We start from the raw sequence: 14,794 nt of genomic DNA, 5'->3' as shown, positions 1-14,794 counted from the left end.
CGGTCGCGAGTTTTATCGAATGTTTTAGAACAAAACACGTAGTATTTCCCGGAAAGATTGCGTCACATGTGTAATCTTTCAGGGCACCTATCGAGATTTCTGGAGTATTTGCGACAATATACATTTACTTTTTTAATTGAAATGCCTATAGGCATTATAATTATTTAATTATCAAGGGTGTGCTTTGGAAACAAAAGACAAGGATAAATTAGGGCCCCCATATTTGGCATGGATTATAATTCTTACTAATTAAAACCAAAAAAAAGCAAAATGCGCAGCTCTAATAATTATTTAATTCTCAAGCACGGTTTACTACCCTTGAATAAGGTATCTCTGTAAATATTTTATAGAGATACCATAAACTCTACTAAAATTTCGACATTGACACCTTGGTTGACACCAACTAGTCTGTTGTTTTCAAAGCCTTCTCTTCAAAATTGAATAATATAGTAACATACCGTGTGTCCCAGGTTCACGTAACATAGGCAAACACAGATGCTAGAAAGAGATTGCAGTAGTACGTTGATTGCTAATTTCAAAGGTCTCGTGGAACCTTCGCGAAAAAATACAGTGCCTTTTCCTTATGGTGCGTGCCACCCTTCCCGTCACTGTATACAAAAGTCACGTATGTAATAATAATAATAATAGGATTTTATTGGACACAAAATATCAATTTAACAAGAAGAAACAAAGAAGAAAACAAAAAAAACATGATAGTGTCCAAATGGCGAAGTTCAGGTGTGGAAAAATCCTTACCTGCTCTTCCACTTAACCATAACCACTTATAACTCAAGAAAGGCTGGACCGATTTTCATGATCTTTGATTTGTTGGATTCGTCTGTACATATCGAACAAAACACGAAAATATAAAGAAAATTATTATAAAAGAACTTAATGATAACAACGCTTTCAATGTTACCAACCATGAAATTAAAAGCTGTCAATTAAAAAAGTTATAGGTGTATATTATTCACGATTTCGATTAACTGTAAATGACGTAGTGTGTAATAATGACCAATAAACGCTTGCCGTTTAAAAATACGCAATACCTCAAAAGATTTAAAGTGTACACATTGCAATTTTGCAACAAATCTTCATGTTCTGAAACATCTCTTAACATACAAGTCTTCAAAGGGTTTAAAATGTGCACAGTGTGATTCGAGGGTGATTATACACCGAACTACTGTGCCCGGCTCGTAAGAAATGCGAAAGTTCACGCGTCTCCACCATTCATATTCTATTAATTGCAACGATGAGTGCAGGCATATGTTCACTCACAATACTTTCAACTGTTTAAAATGTGCTCAGTGTGATTTTGCAACACGTCACCACCATGCACTGAAACGACATCGCTCTTAACTCACAATACTTCGAAGGATTTAAAATGTGCACACCGTAATGGACGTATGCCCGCAAAAGTTTTTGAGTTAGTAAAACACTTTCCGAAATCCCACGGGAACGGGAACAGGAAAAATAGGATTTTATATTTTACAATCGAAAAGATACTTGACGTTTAGAACGTAGGTTTATTTGAAGGCGTTAAAGTATACTCCGAAAGAAGTTTCCCGCGGAGACGGCGAAAAACGGGAACGGGAAAAACCGAGATTTTCCAATGGCGGTACGAATTTCGCTATAGCCATAGTATTATTTTAATCAGAAAGACATTCCTTATTGAAAAACACAAAAATACATGCGCTTTTACTTTTCGGCTTTGAATTTGGCAACTTTCTCGTAATTCAACTGACCCTCATGTATTATTATTATTAAGCGGTTTCTGGTATTGTCGCAAAATCACAGGAGTATCACTCGTTCTATGCTATCGGCTTGCCGAAAATAGTAAAACAACCGAAAACGGTAAAATGTTTGAAAAATCCGAAGAAGCAGGAAACTCGCAAAACGCGAAGAACTTGATGAAATGTAAGAATCCAAAGCTACCAAAGTAGATGAAGAAGTCAGAGACTCAGAGAGTAAAGTGTGCAAGAGTCATAAAAGCCAACCGAAGAGACCGAGGTAAATAAATCAAGTAAGCGAAAAATGTAATGGGGGAAATCTAGAAGGTACCGAAGAAAGCAAAGACGAGACATCGAGATATCTTATGAAAACGAAAGAATTTGGGAAACCGAGTACCTAAACCGAGAACGTTGATAAAATGGAGCTGAAATGAACTGTTTCTGACGAGCGAGAAACACAGACGGGCGGACAGAAAGTCCAAACGATCAGTTAATCCCTTGACCGTTGTTTACTTATTACTGAAAACAGAAGCAAAAAATTCGAAACCGTTCGCGAGTTATCATGTATACAGACGGATGGACGGATCATGAATGAGCTGAGTTAATAAACAAGAGTTGAAGTAATGAAAAATTCTCGAAAGATGTCAAAGGAAACGTAGCAGCCGAGGTATCTGAAAAACTGAGGAGGGCAAGCAAGCGAAAGGAGGAGGAGGAGACAGTCTAGGAAGCTGAGGAAAAGATAAAGGAGTTGAGTGATCAGTTTCGGTTTCATCCAGTAACAGTGTAAGGCAGTTTAGAATTTTTAATGGATTCCGACCTCTTGTTATTAATGGAGAGGATTTTTCAGGAAATTTCTGAAAAAGTAGTGTTAGGTGGAAAAAGGTCGGAAGTTGAAACTGGCTTAAGTGCGGAGAGGTAGTAGTTGGTGACGTCCCTTGTCGGTGGTAGGCGGGCTAGTTGCAATTTAGCATTCGTCACTGATCGTGTGAAGGTAGTCGAGGGTGGAAAGCCCATTGAAGTTAGGAAATGAAGAAGAACTTTGGAACCAAACTTATGTTCTAGAAAAACACGGAAACTTCAATCTGCATGATGGAGGATAGAAATGATTTGGGGCATTTTTTTTCCAAGAGCCCAAGAATCCTTGTTTGTTGGTAAAAATCTAAACATGAAGTAGAAGAACCACGCGCCTCGCCCAAGAAGTTATCCATCGGAGTATACTCCACTGGTTTGAACACTCTGGAGAGGATGTCCTCCAAGATTATTTTTCCAGCTGCCTCCACAATGCGACCTCTTTCTTCCTGTCGGTGGAATACCAATTATCTTGCAGAATTTGGTCACCAACCCTCTTTGGACTAAAAACAAATTCTTTCTTTGATCCTGAAATGATGATTTGGTTTCCATATTTCATCCGAAAGCTACTTTTCACACTTTTCTATCACTTGTCTCTTGCGAAAAACAGAATTCGAAGACCTCGATCTATTTTCGAGTTATCGGACAGACAGACAGCTAATTGGGTGGCGAACTGTACCGTTTAGAAATACAATGCGAAAGTGAGGGCCTGCTAGATCTTAATTTTAAGAAAAAATGCGAAAGTACGGTCATCCATGAGAGAAGTTGCATACAAATTAATATAAATATTGGAACGCGTATAATTGCAGTTGGTTCAGGAAATAAAATTGTTATTAAATAAAGTGATTATTTCACCGCTATTTGGAACGTGTGAAAGTAAGGTGAATTCACCCACGGCACAATTCATAACTAATCCAACAAAACACAACAATTGATTCAGTTTTTTTCTTATCATTAATAAGCCGCCCGCGGCAATTTCATTAGTAGGTTCGCCGTAAAAATGGCATTAGAAGTGTAATTAACCGCACGCTCAATTTGATTAACGTTTCGTGATTGCCTGTGAATAATCGGCGAAGAGTGCGGATCATTAGCGAAATTAAAATAAAATCATTAATCATTATCAATCGTTTTATTTCGGCGAGCCTACACCTAGAAATGAAAGTAAAATCGAAAATGTTCCAAGGTGTCATCGAACAATGTGAATGTTTAAATTACGTGGGTGCTAATACCGAAAATGGAGAATTTTACATTTCACCACTAAGAAAAATCCCTAGTCAATTTAATTAAGGGCGCCTGTCTCATTTTTCGAATTGAGTGGACACTTTTGCCAAAGTCAGGATGAAAATATTCATTATTCACAGAGGCCACCCACCTGAGGTACATAATAAGTACATACTGAAAGGAGTGGTCGAAATATGATCTGATACTTTTTTTGTTAACCAATTGGCATGTAGATTCATCAGGCATCTTGTAAGAGAAATCTGCCTTACAACTTGATAGTCGTTTACATGTTAGCAATTATTCTAATAATATTTAAATGCATACCGGGGAGGCACTACTGTTCAGGGTCAAAGAGGCTATATATATATATATAGATTGGTAGATAGTTATCGGCTAGGCTACTCGAGACACAGCTTAGTTTTATGGTTTGCGAAGTCCAAAAATAACAAGCAAGGGGTTGAGGAAAAAGACGGTGATGGAGATGAAATAGCAAACCGTGTGAATAGGTAAGCCAATAACTGGTTTTCCTTTTGCAATAGTAATCTTCTGAGAGAGTGCTTGGAATAAATATGTTGCTCCTAGGTGTGGCTACAGCTTAACATTGTGTATTATAGGGGTAAAGCTATGCTCATTTTGAATTTCATGGAATCCCGTTCATAATTAACGGAGATCTTGGATACTAATAGAAAATATCTGACACGAAGACTCTATGCGGGTCGCCCGATGGATTTGAATAAACACAATGACATTAACATTTATATCGAAAAAAATAAAACAACATCCCTGAAAGAAAGAAAAGCTTGCAAAGCTTATTTGGACATATTACCCCTCACGCAGGCGGGTGACAAATAAACTAAGGAACCTTAAAATCATTTATAGTTTGTTCTTAATAATCCAAATGATCTGGTCGTACAGCATCCGGAAACCGTTACGAAATTCAGCGGCCTCGTTTTCTCGTTGCCTCCCGTATTTAAGGAAATACAACTTCCACCCTAAAATCTTCTTCTTTATTGAATTTCAAATAAATCGCCAATCACAACGGAAGGCGCCCATCTCCACTTTTCCAATATGAAACGCGCAATTTTTCGAAGCACTTGCGCCCTTGTTATCATCACCTGATGTGCATTTTCTCCTCATTTTCTTGAATTAATTAACCTTTACCTGATAACTACTCGCAAATGAATTATTAAAAACCTTTTATAATTTGTATAGTACACAAACTTGACCATAGTTACAAAAGCGAGAAAATTTAAACAGAACTACGCAATTAACAAAAAGAAAAACAAACACTGAGATACAAATTCAAATGAAACGAACTAACTCTGTGCTTATTTCGTAAAATAATCCCCCAGATTTACTTAATCAATTGAACTATTTCTCATATACACGGTGTGCCGTCATTATTTTTGGTGTTTATGCCGAAATAACATCTACGTGGTGTTGTTTACACAAGATACAGGATGTCTCTAAACAAATTCATTAAATGAAAGACGTTCCAAAGGTTTTTTTTGGGTTTGGAGCCTGCTTGAATGCTGCCTTTCCTTGAGATTAATTAGCTTAGCGGCTGAGGGAGATATTGGTCATGAATTTTGGGGCGAACGTTACCGGCTGCAATCTTTCTTGGCAGTTGTCCAGTGTAAGAGTTGTCATTTTTACAGGCGCATCAAATATTTCTGTTTGTTAAATAATTACGCTAAAATGGTTAACAACAACCCTATACAAGTGTTTATAAAAATGCAACCCCTAGTCGTTTGTAAATTATGAATTTTTTTACTTAAAAATGCAATCTTTCTTGGCAGTTATCCAGTGTAAGGGTTGTCATTTTTACAGGCGCATCAAATATTTCAGTTTGTTCAATAATTACGCTAAAATGGTTAACAACAACCCTATACAAGTGTTTATAAAAATGCAACCCCTAGTCGTTTGTAAATTATGAATTTTTTTACTTAAAAATGCAATCTTTCTTGGCAGTTATCCAGTGTAAGGGTTGTCATTTTTACAGGCGCATCAAATATTTCAGTTTGTTCAATAATTACGCTAAAATGGTTAACAACAACCCTATACAAGTGTTTATAAAAATGCAACCCCTAGTCGTTTGTAAATTATGAATTTTTTTACTTAAAAATGCATGGCAGTTATCCAGTGTAAAGGTTGTCATTTTTATAGGCGCATCAAATATTCCTGTTTGTTAAATAATTACGCCAAAAACAACCCCTAGTCGTTTGTAAATTATGAATTTTTTTACTTAAAAATGCAATCTCTCTTGGCAGTTGTCCAGTGTAAGGGTTGTCATTTTTACAGGCGCTTCAAATATTTTTGTTTTTTAAATAATTACACTAAAACGGTTAACAACAACCCTATATAAGTGTTTTTAAAAATGCAACCCCTGTCGTTTGTAAATGATGAATTTTTTTAATTAAAAATGCAATCTTTCTTGGCAGTTGTCCAGTGTAAGGGTTGTCATTTTTACAGGCGCATCAAATATTTCTGTTTGTTCAATAATTACGCTAAAAGGGTTAACAGCAACCCTATTTAAGTGTTTATTAAAAGGCAACCACTAGTCGTTCGTAAATTATGAATTTTTTTAGTTGAAAATGCAATCTTTCTTGGCAGTTGTCCAGTGTAAGGGTTGTCATTTTTACAGGCGCATCAAAAATTTCTGTTTGTTAAATAATTACGCTAAAAGGGTTAACAGCAACCCTATATAAGTGTTTTTAAAAATGCAACCCCTAGTCGTTTGTAAATTATGAATTTTTTTACTTAAAAATGCAATTATTCTTGGCAGTTGTCCAGTGTAAGGGTAGTCATTTTTACAGGCGCATCAAATATTCCTGTTTGTTAAATAATTACGCTAAAAGGGTTAACAACAACCCTATATAAGTGTTTATAAAAATGCAACCCCTAGTCGTTTGTAAATTATGAATTTTTTTTTAAAAATGCAATCTTTCTTGGCAGTTGTCCAGTGTAAGGGTTGTCATTTTTACAGGCGCATCAAATATTTCTGTTTGTTAAATAATTACGCTAAAAGGGTTAACAACAACCCTATATAAGTGTTTTATAAAAATGCAACCCCTAGTCGTTTGTAAATTATGAATTTTTTTACTTAAAAATGCAATCTTTCTTGGCAGTTATCCAGTGTAAGGGTTGTCATTTTTACAGGCGCATCAAATATTTCTGTTTGTTCAATAATTACGCTAAAAGGGTTAACAACAACCCTATATAAGTGTTTATTAAAGTGCAACCTCTAGTCGTTTGTAAATTACGGATTTTTTTAGTTAAAAATGCACTTACCGCCAATCTCCCTGTATTTAGAGCAACTTCCTTTAGATTAGACTAATACTTTTAAAGAGTGTATATCAGTGGCGAATTTCGCGAATTCGAATTTTCCAATGGCAAATGATTTCAATCAATTTCCGAATTGGAATCCGGACCTAAACTCAATTTTGACAGTGTACTTTTTCAACATCCCGCTCGATTCAGTAATTACATCAGAGCAAGTGGGACAGCTTTTCGTTTGAAAAACAATTATAATATGAAGTTTCCTCGTTTCCATAATTTTTCTATGAAACATAAAACCGTACTTAATTAAGAGAGGGTGCGTTGATCTTCCCCTTTGTCTGATCTCTGATACCCTACAAAGAAAACTGTACTTTCAGTTCAGTGGAGTGTTTGAGCTTTAGAAAAAGTAAGCCGAGAATAATTTATTTGGGGGAGGTGGCAGAAACTCGGGACTTTAATGCACCTCAAAATACGAAAATTGCATCGCACATGTATAAGAAAATCCTTTTAAAAGTACCTTTTTTAGAAACCACCGGATTTCACTAAAAAATTGACGCACCAATTAAAATTAATTGCCATTGGTTAGTTGACGTCGTTGTACCTACAAAAGATGCGAAATAAAACGCCCAAATTAGGGAAACTCGCGTAGTACTGCAAAAATAATTGGCACAGATTTACGGCGAAGCTATTTCGATTAGGTACGCCATGTAGCTTTCTTATTTATGGCCTTTAAACGGATACAATCTGACGGGAATTACGGTAAGTATTTATTGTAACATATTTTCGTATAGCTACAAACACTGGCATTCTTCCTTACTTTGTATCCGCAATTACAGTACGACCAGAAAGTTGCGCAAAAGACGAGAATTGTATACCGGTTGTCAAATAAGCTTGCAGTTATAGCGAGCCTAATAGTTTATTGATTCCATTAAATAAATATCGGAACTGAGTACTTTGGCAGTCTTCATTGTTTTATTGAAATTCTAATCCAACAAAACTAAGAATTCTATAATGACACATGTAGAGAATTAATTATGGTTTGAAACTAAATGTTTCACCTTATTCCTAAGGAAAATAAATTTTCTACATTCAGGACCCAAAATAGTTCACCAACAGGCAACAGGAAAACGGGGAATTACGGAATATTAAAATACCGTCTATCAATCTTCTATATGAGCAGAAAGACCGAAAAGGAAAATTTAAAGAATTCAATTTTTGTTTTAGGAATAAGGGGCGCTTTGAAGTGGCTCCATTTTTAAAACTTTCTCTCAACCAAACTCAAAACTGGCGCGTCGTATAGGGAAAACCTCAAAACTAAAATTTTCTCTCGAATCACCTTGCCCTTATGCACAGTTTTTATATTTCCACATATCGGCTCTCAAATTTTTACAATTTTCCAAAAATACACGTTCTCCTTGCATTTTCTTCATTCTCTTCCAGAAAAGTCGCCGGCGAATAGAGTTTGGCGTCTCGCCATGGAGGTACGATCTTTTTTTTGATGGGGAACATTTCGGGACACACCATTTTTTTTAACTGAGGGTCCCGGTATGTGCGGCTAAATAAGCAATTTTGTACGGTTAATCACATAATCTCGAACAAAACAGATCGTATTTCCCGGAAAGAATGCGTCACATCCTCCTTCGGTTCTTGTCGTCGGCGGCTAATCTTTTATGACGCCTCCATGTTTATCTGGATTTCTAGAACATTCACTACAATATTTCCATACATCCAGATAACACTGGAGACTCTTAGAATATTCTTTTAACATGCCAGAAGGTATGTGAGTATTCCAAATATCCATAGAATGTTCTATGAATCTATACGTTCGTCGGTCATATTCCAAAGATATTCAACTGAGAACCCACTAGTAATATATTCCTTGAGTTTTCGGTATCCGAGGTAAAAAACACATTTCGCAAGCGGTCAAGAATATTGAGAAGAAACAGTTATCGTTATTTCACGTTTATGTTCAGAATATCCGAAACAATATACCTCATACAGAGTGTAGAACCGGTTTATAGGCGAAAACATATTTCAATATTACCATTAAAATCCCTATGGCGCGTAAACCAATTTTACATCCTGCATATAAAGGATATTCAGAAGAATATTCTGCAAGTATATTCTCACCATGTCCCAAGTGGTATATAATATGTATCATGTTCTAAAAATATTCAGAAGAAATAGAGAATATTCTTTTAAGTTTTTTCTCAGAATATCTGAAATATTCCATTTGCATAGTCCTAGTGCATATACCTTATAATGCACGTATATATTCTAGCGATATTTAATACATGTTATGCTATGCAATGTCAATGTACCCATATATACACGAGGTTCGTCGGGTCTGCTATTATATATTAAATATAAATGAATGTTTGTCTGTGATTGGACGTATGCCGGCGAAAGTTTATGAGCTAGTAAAACACTTTCCGAAATTCCCACGGGAACGGAAACAAGAAGAAGCAGGATTTCACGTTCTACAGTCGAACAGAGACTTGGCATGTAGGTTTCTTTGAAAACGTTAAGGTGTACTCCGAAAGAACTTCCCGAAGTTTCCACGGTACCGGAGAAAAACGGGAAAAAACAGGATAAGGCGGTACGAAGTTCTCCGGGACCGCTAGTATAATATGGAAGACATTACACCTTTTTTTTAATTCTTCCTTTAAAACCAATTTGGAAATTTTCATATCGTCCTCCTTCTAAGCTGTATTTGGAACTGGAGAACTAAACGCTTATTGGAAAACTTCATAAGACGTTATTAATAGTCATCGATTTGAGAAAAGTTCCTTTTCGAACAATCGAGCAAGACTATAAGCCATTGCTTTTTTTTCACTCCTCAGACTTCCTTTTTGGCACCTTTTTGGTCTCCGATCGGACCCTGGAGTGTCTTTTGGAACTGGAATCTATTGGATTCTGGCAAGCCTAATTAAGTAACGACGCAGATTTGAATATTTAACGCTAAGATATTGATCTATTTTAATTTGCGATTGTGGTCTTTTGATTGAGTGTAAGAAATAATAGTTCTCTTTTTCTGTAAGTGTTTGATTCAACCCACATTCGAATCAAATTGCCTTAGTATACTCAAAAATTTGATTTTTCAACTTTAAAAGTGAAGTTGTCCCAAAATGACATCCCATTTCTCACCTTTGACTTTCAAAATCTCTTGATGTCACTGATGCAGCTCTCATCAAACTGTACTTTGTCATGGGCTACTATAGTTATTTATGTAAACCTTGCTTACAGATTTTGTGAGGACGTTACCTAATAACTCTATTGCGCCCCATGCTGTTATCGATCAACTTACGCAATTATCTCGTAACCATACACGTTATGCTTTAGCGAGAAATGCATAATTTCCATATATTGTTCATAATTACTTTTCTGTGACGTGTAAAAAACCTCAAACCTTGGTTTCTCGAGATTTTTTGGTAAACCCTTTTGATATTGAAGTGCGTGCAAATTTTTACTATCGTACTTTCACCTAACGATCACACACTCTTTGTGTACGAGTTGAGTAATACGTACCTATTGCCGAGTAATCAATTAAGATTGATCTTTGAATGTTGCAACTAGGCCGAATGACGCATAACCAACCAATCCGTTGATGCAGAAAAGTTTAATGCACCAATTTGGCTAATTAGTAATTTAGGGATTCTTCGCACTTTAGTTAGTTACCAGCAAAAATTGCAGACAGTTCCTTAGGAAAGTAAAAGTGACCAGATGAGTAATTAAGATAATGATACTTTGTTTTCGTGTTTAGTTTTACTTTCGTAGTGGTTACACTACAAAATCATCAATCACTAAACCACGTTATGGCGTTTGCAAAATTGTGAAGTGTGTCCAAATTTCCTTAATTTCATCAAAATTACATGAAACTGCAATGTAACAAACTGATTCGCAAAAATATTGTAATATTACCTTTAACTATATCGGGCAATTAGCTTTTCCTACTTGAATATCTAATTATTTCTTTTTCATGAATACATATTTGTATGCCTGTAATTATTACTTTTTCGTTTTATTTCACGCGGACGGAAAATGTAATTGGGGGGAGTGGATTGGACGCGTTTATTTTAATATCTTATTAAGTAAATAGTGATATACACTGTGTCCAAAATAAGGAAAACTATCATGGATCTGGGAAACCATTTTTTAGCGTCTTCTCTTTAGATAACAATCTTTTTTTTTAGCTTATATGTATACAGGGTGGCACTTTGAAAACATACCACCCCCCATGTCTTAGTACCTAAATAAACGAGATATTTAAAAAAATCAAAATCCGTTTCGGTAATTCGGAGGGGGAATCAGAATGACATAGTTGGCGACGCACCTCCTCCAACCCCCTGCGCCCCAGCCAAATTTCAATCTCGATATTTGCGAGATCGATTGCTTTTGGTAAAGCGGGCTAATATTTGCCATTTATGTAGAACCAGTTACGTTACTAAGAAACTAAATCTTAGTTGATCAAAGTACGTTTGTCTGTCTGTCCGGGACTATCAAGACTATAACTTTTGAGAATTCATTTTCGAATTTATAACTTATCTTATCATCATAATTATCATAATAACAAAATTTCAAAAAATGCAATTTTATAATAAACCCCTGGTTTCTAGTCTATAACTTTTGATTGAGAAGTCTGATCGAAAAAGTACGAATTGATTTGGATTCTACGCACCCAAATTAAATTCCTAACACCTAGCATTAAATTATTACGAAAATTTGGCAACTTTGCCCAAGTTTTACACACCGTATAAATTTGGTATAATTGGTGATATGAATATAAGTCTCCGGTAGGTGCAGATACTGTGAGTAAAATTAAATTGAATACTTGAAGTAGTACTCTCCCATGATACACCCTGTATGTTTTTCGATTATTAGACTCTACAGGCAATTTTACACCTGATTACTCGGGATCTTCCGAACCCTTCAGTTTTCTAACCTTTCCATTTTTCTATGCTTCCCTATTCTTTGGTGTTTGCTTCTTCTTTTGTTCTTTCCTTTTTGTTTTTTTATCACACTTCTATTATAGTTCTGCTTTCTCAACTTACTTCATATGCTCCCCCGGTATTATTTTTTAGGATTTTACTCATCTTAGACTTCTTCAGCTTGGGTCTGTTCGATTTTTTATTGTTTTCTTCTTAGCATTCCGTTTATTTTTGCTTCTTGAGACATTCGATTTTTCTTGTTGCTGCAAAACCATTAAACCAACAAATCAGGCTCAACGTTTTTGTATATTTTCGATTCTTCGAAATGTTGGCCTTTGATTTTCTATCTCCCTTATTTTTAGTGCATTTTTAAGGGCTATTGTTTGCGTTCTGTCCGTCCATCCACCTCTGCCGTGTTGAACAACCTACTTTTAGGGGGATCATTCTAGAATTCTGGAATTGTTTGCAATAAATAACCGTGCAGGTGTGCCAAACGGCCATCAAATCGTGTTATCTTAAGGCGGGACTCCCCCATGTATTATTTCCTGAGATACTGTTTTTGAAAATTAAACGTCCATAACTTTTACATGCGACAACCAATTGGTCTTAGATTTTGCATACTTAACATGTCCTTAGTGGTGCCAAGTCAAACTTTTGAAAATGGAAGGGGGGGGCACATAACTTTTCTCCGCCACTTCTTTTCGAGATCAGTGAGTGACGGGGGTATGAATTTTATCTGTCATGGTACTTATTCTAGATCTCAACAACACTCTACCAAGTACCGCTCTTTTTCTTATCCCTTATCAAGGGAGGGGAACTGGGTTTATCATGGTACTCTTATGAAAGGTCTCAATGAACGGAAATAATTTTTACCCATCAACCCATCACAGTCCTCCCTCTCGGCCCCCTATCTTGATCGGATATTTCTCCTTATAAGTATCTCAAGAACAGATCGTCGGAGGAATGTACCCGCAAAGGCAAAATAAACCGTCTGGACGAGACATATCTATTGGTGAAGTCGAAGCGAATATCATGAAAACGAAGTATCGGAAAAGGGTACTCATAAAGGGCAAGCGGAACGTCAGGATTGGCGATGTCAAAACTTTCAGTACAAATACCTTCATCGATGTTTCTCTTCAATAAAGTAGCGTAGGAGATCCTCATAATGCCGCGTTTTCTACAACACGTATTAGGTACTCATCATCTTAATAAAGACTCAAAGAATTATCTAGATTTTTTAAAGATAAGACATGGGGAATTGCTTGTGCCATTTATAGCCAGGATGTATATTACCCTCGAACAATCACGTTTCGTCCAGTTTGTACACAGACAGGTATTAAGAAAGCATTCAAAACATTATTGCACCATTAACTGGAAGGAAATCTTGTAACTGTTCAGTTGCAATTCGCCTGTAATAATTTTTACTTCCACAGGAATTTGGTGGCTTCCTGCGTGAACTATTTTCCATTTATAACCAGAACAGCTACATTGCATTGGATGTCAACGAAACTTTGACGTTTCGCCCAAATTCTTGTAACACTTTGGGAACAATTGCCTTCCAAAACCAAAAATCTTAGCTCATTTTCTCTTCTCAAGCACTTCTTATATGATAAAAAAAATAGAAAAATGACGTGTACGGTACCAATGAAACCAATCGAGTGGAAATACGTACAAGCTTTTTGCATTTGTGTTCAATTAATGTCTTAAGATAAACGGAATGATCCCAAAAACGATTTAAGCAGTCCATTAGCCGTTTCGAGATCGATGAGGTGGACGCAAAAAAAGTGGTAGAACCCATTATGCTTCTTAATATCATAATTCATAACCCGAAGCAATACACGTTCGCAATCGCCCATTCCTGGACAACGTGCCGGTACAGTTTTTTGGGTTACGCATCGACTCTTTAAGGTGTGTTTGTTCAATTTCAAATGGCAAATTGGAGCCTGACACACAATTTAGAACAAATGAAAGATTGCTGGTGAAATTTTTCAGGATAAACGCACTTGTCACGCATGTAAAAAACACAGTTACACAAATTTTGTCAAGATACCTTAAAATTGGTCGCGTGATCAATAAGCCCATCCAAAAGAGGTCATGTCACACGTGGAAATATTTGAAAAACGCTTCATTTTATGTAAATTTGTATCCGGAAAGTTTGCCGATTATGATTTTGACCGCAAATTAATTAACACTAATTTGTTTGAAATAATGAGGGAACATTCCAGCGATTATTCGTCCGCTGATGCCGCCCGAGTTTTCCCTTTTTGCACAAGATGCGTTACTGAACACACTTTCCATCGATAAAAATAATAACGAGTAATGTTGTATTGAATTTATGGAATTTAGAAAAAAATTTAAATGACGTCAGCGCAAAGGCGAGGTTTCGTTTATGACCGAACGTTAAAATCGCCCAGGATGGTCACCCGGAATCGTCTCTAAACGCTAATTGTTCGGGTCACTTACCTTACTAATTCAAATTTTTGGGATATTTGGCACTTATTTTCATTAATGATCACATTTTATGGTTTGACGTACAGATAATCACGACACACATACAACTTACAATACAAAACTAACTACCTGAAGAGGTGAGGTAAATACCGTTACCTTGGTATTTCAGCTGGTGGGGGACACAGGTAGGTATGTTTATAAATATAGCCTGTTGTTTGCTGAAAGTTTTGTAAACTATAGGTAGATTACCCAACGTACTTCTTTGATTGTAATGTCTTTGGGACGAAGAATGGTAAAGCATTTACTATTCAAAATCGGAAATTTGAGTTTTCCATA

The 14,794-nt window shown here is 36.1% G+C and overlaps 1 protein-coding gene across 1 annotated transcript in view; it reads right to left on the bottom strand.

Moving 5' to 3' along the window:
- The window catches only part of LOC116178295 (unconventional myosin-XV-like), a 57,719-nt gene extending 43,129 nt beyond the window's left edge, over window positions 1-14,590 (bottom strand). The window contains 1 exon segment of the mRNA XM_031497755.1: window positions 14,471-14,590. The gene's annotated coding sequence lies outside the window, so the exon portion shown is untranslated.
- Window positions 14,591-14,794: the final 204 nt, after the last annotated feature.

This window comes from Photinus pyralis, unplaced genomic scaffold, assembly GCF_008802855.1.
Source record: "Photinus pyralis isolate 1611_PpyrPB1 unplaced genomic scaffold, Ppyr1.3 Ppyr1.4_LG8, whole genome shotgun sequence".
Classification (NCBI taxonomy): domain Eukaryota; kingdom Metazoa; phylum Arthropoda; class Insecta; order Coleoptera; family Lampyridae; genus Photinus; species Photinus pyralis.
Note: the sequence above shows the minus strand (reverse complement) of the source record. Positions and strands in the feature narration are given on the sequence as shown.